The sequence below is a fragment of the Martes martes genome (assembly GCF_963455335.1).
Source record: "Martes martes genome assembly, chromosome: 2".
Classification (NCBI taxonomy): Eukaryota; Metazoa; Chordata; class Mammalia; order Carnivora; family Mustelidae; genus Martes; species Martes martes.
Genome location: NC_137889.1, coordinates 121,976,384 through 121,991,597, shown reverse-complemented (window position 1 = coordinate 121,991,597; position 15,214 = coordinate 121,976,384).

The following is a 15,214-nucleotide window of genomic DNA, read 5'->3' as shown; positions in this document are numbered from 1 at the left end:
AGATCATCCTACAGTCCCGTATTCTCCATGAGGTCTATTATGATAATTTCATCATATCCTCCTCACCCAAAATCTTGAAGAATTCTCTGAATTATGCATTCCGTCAGTTGCTGGATATTGCCGCATGTTGTTACATAACTTTTTCATGTGTGCCTGCTCTATTTCTCTAACATCAGGTTGTCTTAAAACCTCTTCATTTATCTGTTATCAGTATTAAATCCTTTATATAGTACTTGTTGAATGAATGAATGAATGAGTTCATAAGTAAATGACTAAGTGGATGATGGAATTATGGACACATAGTATGGACAAAGTGTTTTAATACATACCAGTTTGATATCCTAATTCTTAAAATCCTCATATTGGGGATAGAGTGGCAAACTGGGAGGGAACACAGACATCTTTACTAGTTTGATGGATCTCAAACTTCAGGATATATCAGAGCCACTTGGAGAGCCTGAACCATCCGTTGTTGAGCCCCACTCTCGGAGTTTCTGATTCAGTAGGTCTGACATAGGCCCTGACAATTCTCAATCCCAACAACTTCCAGGTGATGCCAATGCTGATGGTCTGAAGTCCAGACTTTTAAGATACACTAAGCAAGGATAATTTCAATAAGTTCAGTCACTGGGTTTGCTATGTTCAGCTGTGTGATTGAGCAAGGTTCTTAAATACTTAGATTTACAGTCATTATTTTTAAAATGAACTTAATATACTTAAGCTGCAGAATTATGGTGATATAGTATATTAAAAAGAGCCAGACACAGAAAAAGTCGTTAATGCATATCAGGTTGCTTCCTTCCCTCCCTTCTGAGGAAGTGGCTGAGAGTGCTTCATACTACAGTCTTTCCTTTTCCTTGTCTCCATCAGTTCTAGAAATTTATACTATACTATTCTTTTATAATGTGCCCAAGTCCAATAGCATATACCTTGGAATGAAGATATTGGATAATGGAAGCAGTAACACAGACCTCAGGCGCAGAATTCCTTACTTACAGCCAACGGCAGTTCTTAGAGCAGGCTATAGTCGGTTCTAGTTACAACTATTCCTTGCTCAAGTACAGGCTTCTGCTTCAAAACAACTCAGAGACACTGACTGCTTTCTGTTTTATCTCCTCATGTAGCCGTGATAGTGCTTAAAGTTATCCCCAATCTGATGCCATTCTGTCTCATTCCATCAAAAGGCACAAAGAAGCCCTATCTTTGCTTTATTACAGCATCCTTTCAACAGACCCTACGCTTGGGAAAGAACAGAGCTGAGCTTGAATGATATTGCCTCACTTTGGAACTTAACCATTAGCAAAATTAATTGTGAAAAGAGAGACTACGGTAGTTTAAAAATTCTCTGGTGAGAGATTTCTCCTAATTTTAAGTGGATGTATTACAACGAATATGTTCCTCCCTTCAGGCTTGTATTATCAAAATGGCCTCCTTTAAAGTTTAAAAAAAAAAAAACAAAAACTATCTTGTTGGGCTATTTTACTGTCTAAATTATTACATTCATTACATATTTTTTGACTCGTTCACTCCTGATAATATGTGTGTGTGTGTGTGTGTGTGTGTGTGTGTGTGTGTGTATAAATACATATATATATATATAAAAGACCAATTGGGTTCACAGTTTGAACCTAAGAGCTGAGTCACAATTATGCATATTAAAGCTCGACACCTGGGGTGCCTGGGTGACTCAGTTAAGCATGTGCCTTCGGCTCAGGTCATGATCCCACTGTCCTGGGATCAAGCCCCAAGTCAGGCTCCCTGTTACGGTGGGGGGAGCCTGCTTCTCTCTCTCCCCCTGTTTGTGCTCTCTCTCTCTCTCCATCTCTCTCTGACAAATAAATAACTAAAATCTTTTTTAAAAAATTAATAAATAAAGCCCAACACCTTTATATTACATAAATCCTCTGAATGCTGGAGGTAGGGGAAATGTCCATAAGGATCAACTAGGATTGACTGGCATCGAGTCTTCCAGGGACCCCCAGGAGGAATTAGAAATGTGACAGAAAGTACTTGGGGCTCCTGTCATGCAACACAGAGAGTTTCCAAAGGTTGAGTGTGATCTCCTACTGCTCTTGGAGAGACATTTCATTCCATGTTTGGGAAAATGAATTACTCCCACTTGGTTTAACTTTCTGAGAACTTTTCTCCTCAGGTTTCTGGCAATTCTATCCCTACTCATCAGCATGACAACTGGGCTGAATAAGTCTGAAACACTGTCAGTGACAGATGAGTGGGCTTATGTTTTGGTCACTTTGCTTTCTTCACTTTGGCATACAGCTTCTTTTCATCAAAGAGGTAAAACAAACCATGGAGAACATGAAGAGAAAAACCCTTTGTATCTCATCTGACACCAGATGGATCACCCTAGTCCCTGCCAGTAGCAAAACTGGTAGAATACGAGAAAGGAGAATTAGGATCACCCAGACCTTTTTCTCTGCCACGAGGCAGCCAATGCTTAGTAGAGGAAATCATAATACCGTATATATCGGTCCATTCCAGATAAACACTCTCTAATTTCTACTGATCCTTTTGGCTGGTGAGTAATACTTTGATTCATCTTTCACTGAATCATAATTGCTTTTGCTATCGTAATTATTTCAAACTGTCTTTATTTTTCATGTTTAGAAGCTTAATCCAACACTCTCTGAATTGTACATCATGTATCCCTCTAAGTTATCAAGAATATCAGGTTCTGTTTGACAGCAGTTTCCTCAACCTTCCCTCTCACTGCACTTGCACTTTAGACTTATGATCTCCGTATAACTGATATGGTTCTGAGGAAGGGGTTCCCATCGCCCGGCCAAAGCTCTGTGTGTGTACTCCATCTCACCCACTCACACTCCGTTCTTTGCTAATCAGCTATTTCCTCACTTTGCTTTCTCCTTCTTTTTGACTCTAAAAATTCCTATTCCTCTACTTGTGAGCATGTTGTTTTAAGACTAACAGTCTTAAAATTTCCCTTTCTCTTAAGCTCTTACCCAGTCTCTACTTCCTTTCACACATAAGGTTGGCTTACAATCTAATTTCTGCCCCAACTACTGCATTATAACTTTCATGCTGGATCATCTATATCCTCACACTCTGTGTTGAATTGAACAATGTAAGATCCTTTGTTTTTTGCTTGTTTTTTTCTTCTTAGGTATCTGTGGCATTCATTGTTGCCTCTGAAATTTTCATCCCTCTTCTCCTGTCTCCTTAATTAACTCTTATTCAATATTCAATTTCCTAAATATTGGCAGTTCTTAAGATTCTATACTAAACTCTGTTTTTGCTTTCTTGTAATTTACTTTGATGAGCCCTTTTGTCCTCATGGTTTGAACTATATCCACTGAACAAATAAATAACAATCTATCTCTTTGCTCCTCCTCTTTTTCTAAACACATACCTCATCAGCTCTTCAAATTCAAAGTATTACTTCCAATTTTGCCTCTGTTCATGTAATCTGCCACGTGTCTCTGTTCATGTTATCATTCCCCTACTAAACAGTAAGTTCCATGAGGACTTGCTCATCCTTCTCTCTGAACAACTAACAAATTGTGGCACATGGTCATTATTATATAGATATGTGCCAAATTAAATGAATGAGAGAATGAAAGGATGACTCCTGGTTACCTACACTTGAAAAATTTAATTCTTCTTTCCATTACTCCACTAATCAACATGGTGGCCAAGCCTCTTGGGTACTTCTACAATATTCTTTCTCTCTACCCTTTCTATCTGACTGCAATTTCTTTGGTGGTTTAAAAATTTAAATTCTCCTTACTTGGTCTCTTGTTTTAGCCTACTTATTGATCTTCCCAATGGCCAGAAGTAGATTCTCCCTTCTCTCCATTTCTTCCATACATTTAGGGTACTTATTACTTATACAGGTAGCATAGGTAATAATGTACATTTTATAATGGTTCTCTAAAATTTCATCAAAGCAGAAGGTTTATCATGCATTCTTTTAATCTCTCACAGCATTTAATGTATAGTTCTTTATTATTAAAATAATTGGTTTAGTTAATAGGTATGAATGAGGAAACATTACAGCCAGAGTAAACTTTTTAACTCTTACTTAGTCACTTCCCTACAATTAAAACATGTAATGGCTCTTCACTGCATACTGAATTAAGTTTAAAGTCCTCAATTAGGAATTTAACTTCCACCCTATCTCTAACTTCCTACCCTTAACATAGTCCAAAATCCCTTGCCAAGATTATACCTCTTCCCTTCATACATATTCTGTATTTTGACCATTGTAGAGGAGGGAAAACCTCACAGTTTTAGGTTTTTAGCTGGGCCCTTTAACAAAAAGGCAGATCAACAAGAGAAAAATAAACAGTTTATTAATGTGTGCTATGCAAATCACATGGGAGAAATCTTAACAAAAGTAACTCGAAGTGGCATTTAGAACTCTGGCTTATATAGCCATTTTCAACAAAGAACAATAAACTTATAGATAAAAGCCGCAGAAAAGGGATGCCTGGGTGGCTCAGTTGGTTGAGCAGCTGCCTTCAACTCAGGTCATGATCCCAGCATCCTGGGATCGAGTCCCGCGTCGGGCTCCTTGCTCAGTGGGGAGCCTGCTTCTCCCTCTGCCTCTGCCTGCCTCTCTGTCTGCCTGTGCTCACTCTCTCTGACAAATAAATAAAATCTTAAAAAAAAAAAAAAAGAAAGTTTCATGCAGAAAAGAAAGTTTCATGCTGCCAAGAGCAGCGAACTCTGGGAAGGTAAATATATGGGAGGGGGTAATAGAATCATGTTTGTTTGCAGATTCCTCTGGTACCTCTGTGTTGCTGAGAGCAATAAAAAAAGAATTTATATTCACTTTTAGGCAGAAAAGGGGAAGATAGAGAGAGTTTTTCCTGCATTTGCTTCTTATTGTCTCAGCTCAAAATAATTTTTGTGTCAGAAACATATTTTCGAGGTGAAGTTCTGATTTCTTTCAACATTTGAGTCTACTTTCAGTAGGCTGAAAGTAAAGTTGAAACAGGTAAGACTTAGAAGATGGATGAAGATAAAGAAACTGGGGACTTGTTTCCTGTGGCTTTCTCTTTTGTCAAACCACTGCCTGAACTATGTGTATTACTATCCAAAATTGCTGTCACCATTCTGCTCCTTGCTGTAGACTCATGACTAACATTAGGCATAGGTTATGTTTAAAATAGTCTAGTAAAGTCAAAATTCCCTAATCATTCTCCTAGCGCTTGGATCTAGTTTCCTTCAGCCTAAAGCTACAGGGGAGATTGGCAGTTCTGCAGGGGAGAATGGCAAGTACATAGCAGATATAGTAGGTGTCAGTGAAAAAATAAATCAAGGTTGGAAAAAAAGGATAAGCAAGTGGAAAATCTTTTTCTCATAATATTTTTTTCCATTTCCTTCCCCTTATAATTTCTTGGTTTTCTTATTTACCTTTAATACTTTTATTCACTGGGATGTGACCCACAGCCTAAATCATTCTTATCGATGTTAATCTCAGAAGTAAATTTTTTAAATTTATTTTTTATTTATTATTTAAGTATAGGTTATAAGTACATTTTTACTTAAATAGACAGTATCATCTGTTTCCAGGTTGAAAGAGAGAAACCTAGGACATTGTCTAAGCATCACAGATATTGGTCTCATTGGATGTAGTCTTAGAGACTACTGGAAGCCCTTTATTACATTACTAAGGCTGTACCAAGCCAGTTGCACAGATGTAGCCCTTGTTGTTCAGATGCTTACAACCTGAAAATTTAATTCATATTCCCACTCTTAGGATCTGCCAAGATCAAAAGTTTTGCATGCCTCTTCTCTATTCAGGAAACCATTAATTAACACCTCTTCACAAACAAACCTCACTCTGACTTTCCTTCTGCTTCATTCTTTCTTTTGTCTAATGTTCCTCCTGACATAAACAGGTAGGATCAAAAGCTACATCAGTTAGCTATCTTCCATAACCACCCTTAAGTCTGCCCTGGTATTTATGTCTCTGACTACCAGACAAGAGTTTCCTTCCCACATCACCCAAGAGTATATTCTATTGTGTATGAGAGCTACAAGGATGCAAACTGACACTCTGGATAGGATACTAAACAATGTCGGGGAAATACTAAAAAGCATCCTATTGAGAAAATCATCCATTTACTGGAGATCAGAACCACATATGCAAGCCAAACATGCCCAAGTAGGAAGGAGATACATAAAAAAGAGAGGTCAAATGGTGTAGGGGTGGGTGACTAAAGGAAATAAATAAATAGAAATCAAGTGACTCAGAGCCAATGAATTACCTAAAGCCAATGAAAATAAAATAGCACACATGAGGTCTGGTGATTATGTAAAAGTTGGAAAGTTATGTGTAAGTCTAGAACTTCTTTAATTCAAATCCTATTCAATTCCTCTGAAAATAAACTCATTTATTTTCAAATCTTTGACTTTGAGCATAGTTGGCTCCTTTTCATTCATTTATAGAACAGACATTCATATGAACACTGTGCTTTCCTATGATGACTAATCTAAGAAAAGTAAAAGGGGCCACTGGCTTAGCAATGGCTGCCAGATGGCAGCTGGGACACAAACACCCCCAGGCAGCACAAGGAAGTAAAAAGAATAGTTTATTGCAGGTGATAACACCACTTAAAGCAATGCAAATCATGACTAACATATTTGAGAATAGTGTGGATGAATGTTTAGCATTAACTGAGACCTAAATAAAATCAACTGAGTCATCAGGGGAAATTAATGACATTTAAATCTATTCTTCTAAAATGAGGAGAGTAAGGCATTCCCAGATTGTAGCTAAGGCTTTTGTGCCCCAGAAAAATGAGCTTGTAATCCTCTGACAAGGCTGTGAATAACTCAAATGAATATAGTCTTAGTTCAATTTGGAATTAAATTACCATATATCTGCTGGCATCTGTGCTATGCTGGCCTCTAGACAAGCGCCTTATTTAATTTACTCTATCATCTATCATCCATCCATCCATCTATCTATCTATCATGTCTTTATTTCATGCATATAGCATGTTTCCATGTTTCTGGATATGATTTAAATTCTACCAATGAGATGGTTTTGTATGTAATTTGAAAGATAAAACATAGAACCCAATATTCCTTTGCCAGAGGTGAGAGCTACAAAGTGTCTGGCAGATGAGTTCTTACAAGGGCAGTTTGAACCCATTCCCCTGCCAATCACTCAATTTGGGGGGGCGGGGCTGGGCGGCACAGGCTGAGACACTGGTAGTCATTTTTTGCATTTTCCTGACCTCTAGTGGCAGCAACTTCACTACTTTCTGGATCATGGTTCCATTTGTGATCAAAAGCCGGTGGTAAGTGCCTCACATTGTTTTCCTAGTCCTCCCAACAGTTTTGTGTGCACCTAACTCCCTGTATTAAGTCATTATTTGAAATACCTGTAAGGTTTCTGTTCTCCTAAATGAACCAGCCCCCTACTCCACCCATATGATTAAAATCTTAGAACACTTTCTCAAAATATTTATAAGACCACATTTTACTTATCCATACATCAGTAGATGAATATTTGAATTGTTTTCATTTTTGGTGATTACAAATAATGGTAAATAACTATACATGAATAAGGATTCATGTATAGTTATGGTTCTATGAACTTTCATGGCATGTTTTCAGTTCTCTTGGATGCACACCTCAGAATGGAATTACTAAATCATATGGTAACTATCTGTTTAAACATTTGAGCAATTTCCAGACTATTTCCCAAGGCACCTGCACCATTTTATATTTCTACTACCAGTGAGTGAAGGGCCCAATTATTCCACATTCTTGTCAACACTTCTTATCATCTGTATTTTTTACTCTAGCCACCCTAATGGATGGATATGAAAGTATATCGTAATGGTATTCTGACTTGCATTCCTTTGATAGATAATAATGTTGAGGTTCATTTTATGAATTTTTTAATCATCGTATCTTTTTGCCCTCTTTGTGTTTACCTTATCTATAAGGTTATTTATCTTTATTTTTGGGTTGTAAGAGAGCTTTATATATTATAGATATAAGTCCTTTATCAGATAGATAATTGGCAAAATTTTTCTCACATTCTGTACATTGTCTTCTCACTTTATTGGTGTTGTCCTCTGAAGGACACAACTCTTTAAAAGACTACTTGATGATATCTTTTTTATTGTTTCTTGTGTTGCTTGTGCTTTTACTGTCACATCTAAGAAACTGCCAATTCTAAGGCTACATAGACATGCCCACATTTTCCCTTAAGGGTTTTATATTTTTAGGTCTTACATTTAGGCTTTTGATCCATTCAAAGTGATTTTTGATTCATTTTGTTTTATAGACGGTGTGAGGTAGAATTCCAAGCATCATTCCTTCAATGGTGAATTTCCATTTTCTAATACCATTTGTTGAAAAGACATTCCTTTCGATGTATCTGACTGAATACCTTTATACAAATTCAACTGACTGTAAGTGTATGGATTTCTTTCTAGATTTTCAGGGGTTGTTTTGTTTTGTTTTGTTTTGTTTTTTTGTTTTTCCCTGTTGATTGAGATGTCTATCTTTATTTCATTACTATACTCCGTAGATTACTGGAATTTCATTAGTAAGTTTTAAAATTGGGAACTCTGCATTCTCCCAATTTGTTCTTCCTTTTGATTTTATTTTTTCTATTTTTCAGTCTCTTGACCTTCCATATGAATGTTAGAGTCAGCTTGTCAGTTTCTATAAAGAAATCAGGTGAGATTTGATAGAAACTGTGTGGAATCTGTAGGTCAGTTTGAGGAATATTGTCGTCTTAACACTATTAAGTGTTCACCCCATGAATGTGGGGTGTCTTTCAATTTATTTCTGTTATTTTAACTATCACTTAATACTGGGCTTTTTGTTTTGTTTTGTTTTTTTAGATTTCAAAATATAAATTTTGAACTTATTTTTAAAAATGTACTCCTAAGTGTTTTTATGGTATTGCAAATGGAATTGCTTTCTTAACTTCAACTTCAGTTTGTTTATTGTTCCTGTACAGAAATATAATTAACTTTGTACATTGACCATATATCCTGGTGACCTTTCTAACCTCATTATATCTAAGAGTTTTTTAATGTATTCCTTAGGACTTTTTAAATATATAAGATCATATCACTTAAAAATGAAAGAAATTTTTCTTCTACTTTTCTAATCTGGATGCCTCTTTATTTCATTTCTATGCTGAACTGTCCTCACTAGAACCTCCATTACATTGTGGTATAGAAGTTGTGAGAGATACTTGTTCCTCATCTTAGAGAAAAAGCAGTCAGTCTTTCACCATTTAGTTTTATATTACCTGTGAGTCTTCAATTCAGTTTATCAGGTGAGAAATTTCCCTTATGGAATAACAGTTTGTTCCTTTTTTTCCATGAAAGGTGTTAGATTTTTCAAGTGCTTTTTTCTGTGCCTATTGACATAATCATGTGATTTTTGTCTTTTATTCTATTCATGTAGTATATTAAATTAATTGATTTTCAAGATATTCAACCAACCAATTAGAATAAAACTCATTTACTCATGGTGTAATTTCTATATATATTTATATTTATAAATTTTGTTGATTTTATGTCAATATTTATAAGAGTCAGTGGTCTGCAACTTTCTTTTCTTGTGATGCTATTATCTGGCTTTGGTATCAAGGTAATATTGACTTTACAGAACTAAGAGTTCCCTCTTCTATTTTTGGAAGAGTTTGTAAAAAATTGATTAGCTTGTTATTTTACAACTTAAGTATTTTCTAACAATTAACTTATTTAATCAATTCAGAAGTTATTTGGTTGTATAGAATGAGATAGCAAAATAAACTGTTTGTTTTTTTTTTCCATTAACAGCTAACTAAGATTTCATTTACATTAACAGCTAATCAACTGGACCAGTATTTATGGAATAATGTTCTTAAATCACAGAATAGGAAAATTATTGTTTAGTAATGCTAAATTCACAGATTCATCAATCAAAACTGCTTAGCTATTCCTACTTTCTTTTTCGTTTAACTTGTCAAGGTTGTGGAGTCATTCCATGAAGAATCTCCATAGACTTCCTGGCTGCCATAGTAATATTGTTTTAGAGACAAAGTCTGCATTATATTATGCTTCTCAATCTTACTTAATTCTTAATTACATTAATTCCAATGTAATTCTATTACATTCATTATTATTAATTATTGTTAATTAATTACTTTAATTAATGTAATTATATCTTGTACCCTACTGTATAACTATTCTAGGAGTTTCCTAATCTTGTATTCTTATATCTTCATTTTCATGGATAACACATTTGACATCTGTGGGGCAAACAATAAACACATTTGTCAAAACCCACGGAACCATACAATACAAAGAGTGAATTCCAATGTAAGCAATCGATGTCGGTTAGTAACAATACATCAGTTTGGGTCATGGATTGTAACAAACATCTATATTAATTGTCGAAAATGTCAATAATGTCATTGTGATGGAGGAGAGGGGGTAGTTGGAACCTTTCTACACTTTCTGTTCAATTTTTTTGTCAACCTAAAATTTCTCTTAAAAAACATGCATTGATTTAAAATAAATGAATAATATGTGAAGACATTCTAAAGAGCTACATGAATGATATCTGTTTTTAAAATCAGATATTAACTATAAGGATGTTTTGCAGAATAAAAAATTTGACACTATGGTTCATTATTAGTGAATTATTTCCCTTTACTCTGTTCCCCAAAGATCCTCTGCAGATTTATAGTCCTTCTTATCCCTTGTGAGCCATTCTTTTGAATCATCAGGTCTCTGTTCTACAATGTTTAAATGATAGCAACTGTGACAATGTTATGTATATTTTCATGTGACTTTGCTGCTTATTTCCCTATTTTATAGAGTTTGAGTCCTGATAGACTCTTGAAGATCCTGTCCAAGACAGTAACATCATTTAAATTGTTGCTTCCCAATAAATCAGAGCAAAGAAGAGCAAACTTCATCTAATTCCAGTAAAAACACAAACTGAATACTCATCAAATTGAACAGAATTAAATAATTGTAATCTAATGAACAGTGTTCTGCTATCAAGATGGCATTTTTCTATGAACATCTAATGGCACGAAAAACACTCTCAATGTGCTCAATTAAAATAGAAAGATAAAAATTCATAGAGATAAATATAGATATGAAAGGAATACATCAAAAATAGCTATTCTGTCCATAATTGCCTGGAAAAACCAAGAAACATTTTAAATTAAAAAATTCCTACAGTTTGTCACCCGGACATACACTTCATTAAGTTGTCCACTAGAAAAAATAGCTCAATTGAAAATGCACACTTATAAGTCAGAGTTCTCATTTTTGTAACACTGAAGTGGAAACATATAATTTTTTAAATGTTTTATTTTGATATAATTTTAGATTAACCAAAGAGTTAAGTTTGTATGAAATACAAGTGGTTCTTACATACCCTATTACCTAGATGCCCTTAATATTGACATCTTACAATATGATGGCATTCTTACCAAAAGGAAGAAGTTATTGGTACAATACTATTAAATAATCTACATGTTTTATTTGGATTTCACTAGCTTTTTTTTTTTTTTTTTCCTAATATCCTTTCCCTGGTCCAGGATACCATATCACATTTAGTTTCCACACTTCTTTTGTCGACTCCAATCTTGACAGTTTTTTACTATGCTTTCTTAGTTTTCATGACCTTGACACTTTTGAAGAAGACTACTCATATTTTGTACAATGTTTCTCAATTTAAGTTCCTGTAGTATTTCCTTGTTATTAGAGTAAGGTTATATTCTTTTATGTTTTGTTTGTTTTACATTTTTTGTTTTGATTTTGTTTTTGTTTTCACAAGAATTCTATAGAGAAGAAGTGTCCTGCTCACCGAATGGTATCAAGGAGTACATGGAAACAACATGACTTAGTGGCGATACTAATTTTGTTCACTTGGTTAAGGAGATGTATTCAGGTTTCTCTACTATAATCCATTACATAAATCATTATTAATAAAGTTATTATTTTTCCCTTTTTGCACTCTATTCATTAGAAATTAGCAACAAAATCCAGCCCACATTCAAAGGCAGGCTAATTAAGTGCAGAATATATTTCAAAGAAATGTTTTAAACATCTGTTCTCTTTATGGCTTTTGAATGGTGTTTCTCTTGATTGACAGTGTGTAACATGTTCATTGTGTATGAGTTTTGCCTCTGAATGGCAAGGCCTAGCTCTGAGGGACTCAGTACATTTCACACATGCCCTGGTGGTTAAAGTTTGGTGCCATTTCCACAGCCATTTTGCATGGTGTAATAAAGAGATAATGGACAAAGAGTGATTTCTTTTTTATTTTTTTTTAAAGATTTTATTTATTTACTTGACAGAGAGATATCACAAGTAGGCAGAGAGGCAGGCAAAGAGAGAGGAAGGGAAGCAGGCTCCCCACCAAGCAGGGAGCCCAACGCAGGGCTTGATCCCAGGACCCTGGGACCATGACCATGGCTTTAACCCACTGAGCCACCCAGGTGCCCCTCCTTTTTATTTTTATAGATAAAAAATATTGGTTCATTCTGGAGATTATAATATTGGTGATTCTATTTTTTTAGTCTTTTGGTATTCACCAAATTTTCTTCAATATGCATGAGTGGATTTCATAACAACAAAAAAGGACGCTATGTAAAAACAAACAAAATAATGGGTTTATGCAAGGAATGTATGCTAATGGATGTAAAGCTTGAAGTAGAATAGCCAAAAGGATCAATCTTTTTTTTTTAATTTTTTATTTCTTTTCAGCGTAACAGTATTCATTGTTTTTGCACCACACCCAGTGCTCCAAGCAATCCGTGCCCTCCCTAATACTCACCACCTGGTTCCCCCAACCTCCCACCCCTTGCCCCTTCAAAACCCTCAGGTTGTTTTTCAGAGTCTCATGGTTCACCTCCCCTTCCAATTTCCCTCAACTCCCTTCTCCTCTCCGTCTCCCCTTGTCCTCCCTGTTATTTGTTATGCTCCACAAATAAGTGAAACTATATGATAATTGACTCTCTCTGCTTGACTTATTTCACTCAGCATAATCTCTTCCAGTCCCGTCCATGTTGCTACAAAAGTTGGATATTCATCCTTTCTGATGGAGGCATAATACTCCATAGTGTATATGGACCACATCTTCCTTATCCATTCATCTGTTGAAGGGCATCTTGGTTCTTTCCACAGTTTGTTGACCGTGGCCATTGTTGTTATAAACATTGGGGTACAGATGGCCCTTCTTTTCACTACATCTGTATCTTTGGGGTAAATACCCAGTAGTGCAATTGCAGGGTCATAGGGAAGCTCTATTTTTTAATTTCTTGAGGAATCTCCACATTGTTCTCCAAAGTGGCTGCACCAACTTGCATTCCCACCAATAGTGTAAGAGGGTTCCCCTTTCTCCACATCCGCTCCAACACATGTTATTTCCTGTCTTGCTAATTTTGGCCATTCTAACTGGTGTAAGGTGGTATCTCAATGTGGGTTTTTTTTTTAAAAGATTTATTTATTTATTTGACAGATGGAGATCACAAGTAGGCAGAGAGGCAGGCAGAGAGAGAGGAAGGGAAACAGGCTCCCCGCTGTGCAGAGAGCCCAATGTGGAGCTCGATCCCAGGACCCTGGAATCATGACCTGAGCCGAAGGCAGAGGCTTTAACCCACTGAGCCACCCAGGTGCCCCCTCAATGAGGTTTTAATTTGAATCTCCCTGATGGCTAGTGAGGATGAACATTTTTTCATGTGTCTGATAGCCATTTGTATGTCTTCATTGGAGAAGTGTCTGTTCATATCATCTGCCCATTTTTTTATATGATTATCTGTTTTGTGTGTGTTGCGTTTGAGAAGTTCTTTATAGATCCTGGATATCAACCTCTTGTCTGTACTGTCATTTGCAAATATCTTCTCCCATTCCGTGGGTTGCCTCTTTGTTTTGTTGACTGTTTCCTTTGCTGTGCAGAAGTTTTTGATCTTGATGAAGTCCCAAAACTTCATTTTCACTTTTGTTTCCTTTGCCTTTGGAGACATATCTTGAAAGAAGTTGCTGTGGCTGATATCGAAGAGGTTACTGCCTATGTTCTCCTCGAGGATTCTGATGGATTCCTGTCTCACGTTGAGGTCTTTTATCCATTTCGAGTTTATCTTTGTGTACAGTGTAAGAGAATGCTCAAGTTTCATTCTTCTACATATAGCTGTCCAGTTTTCCCAGCACCATTTATTGAAGAGACTGTCTTTTTTCCACTGTATATTTTTTCCTGTTTTGTCGAAGATTATTTGACCGAAGAGTTGAGGGTCCATATCTGAGCTCTCTACTCTGTTCCACTGGTCTATGTGTCTGTTTTTGTGCCAGTACCATGCTGTCTTGGTGATCACAGCTTTGTAGTGAAGCTTGAAATCAGGTAACATGATGCCACCAGTTTTATTTTTGTTTTTCAACATTTCCTTGGTGATTCGGGGTCTCTTCTGATTCCATACAAATTTTAGGATTATTTGCTCCAGCTCTTTGAAAAATACCGGTGGATTTTTGACCGGAATGGCATTAAAAGTACAGATTTCAGTATAGACATTTTAACAATGTTTATTCTTCCAATCTAAGAGCATGGAATGGTCTTCCATCTTTTTGTGTCTTCGTCAATTTCTTTCATGAGTGTTCTGTAGTTCCTCGAGTACAGATCCTTTACCACTTTGGTTAGGTTTATTCCCAGGTATCTTATGGTTCTTGGTGCTATAGTAAATGGAATCGATTTTCTAATTTCCCTTTCTGTATTTTCATTGTTAGTGTATAAGAAAGCCACTGATTCCTATACATTGATTTTGTCTCCTGCCACATTACTGAATTGCTGTATGAGTTCTAGTAGTAAACATTTTTTTCTCTGACTAAAAATACAGACTGGTTTTGGTGGTGCTGGTTCTCTGATGTTCTTGGCTGAGCTTTTTACATTCTGCCCAGTTGTCCAGGTTTGTTCTCACTGCTGCAATTTGTAGTGGGTGATGGATTAGTGGGTGTCAATTATAAAATAAAGAATAATAATTTCCAAAGGAAATGAAAACTTGTGAAGTGGATGGTTCCTCAAATTATGTTGCTTTTTACTTAAAACATGTGTCCTGAATTCAGCATCTTTTCTTCATCATATTTTATGCAACAGAATTATTTCAGACCATCATTGCCTACCACTTCGCAATAGTCTGGTGGCCTCTGTAACCACTTACTGCCCAGTTGTATAGATAACTATTATTATTATGTATAGATAA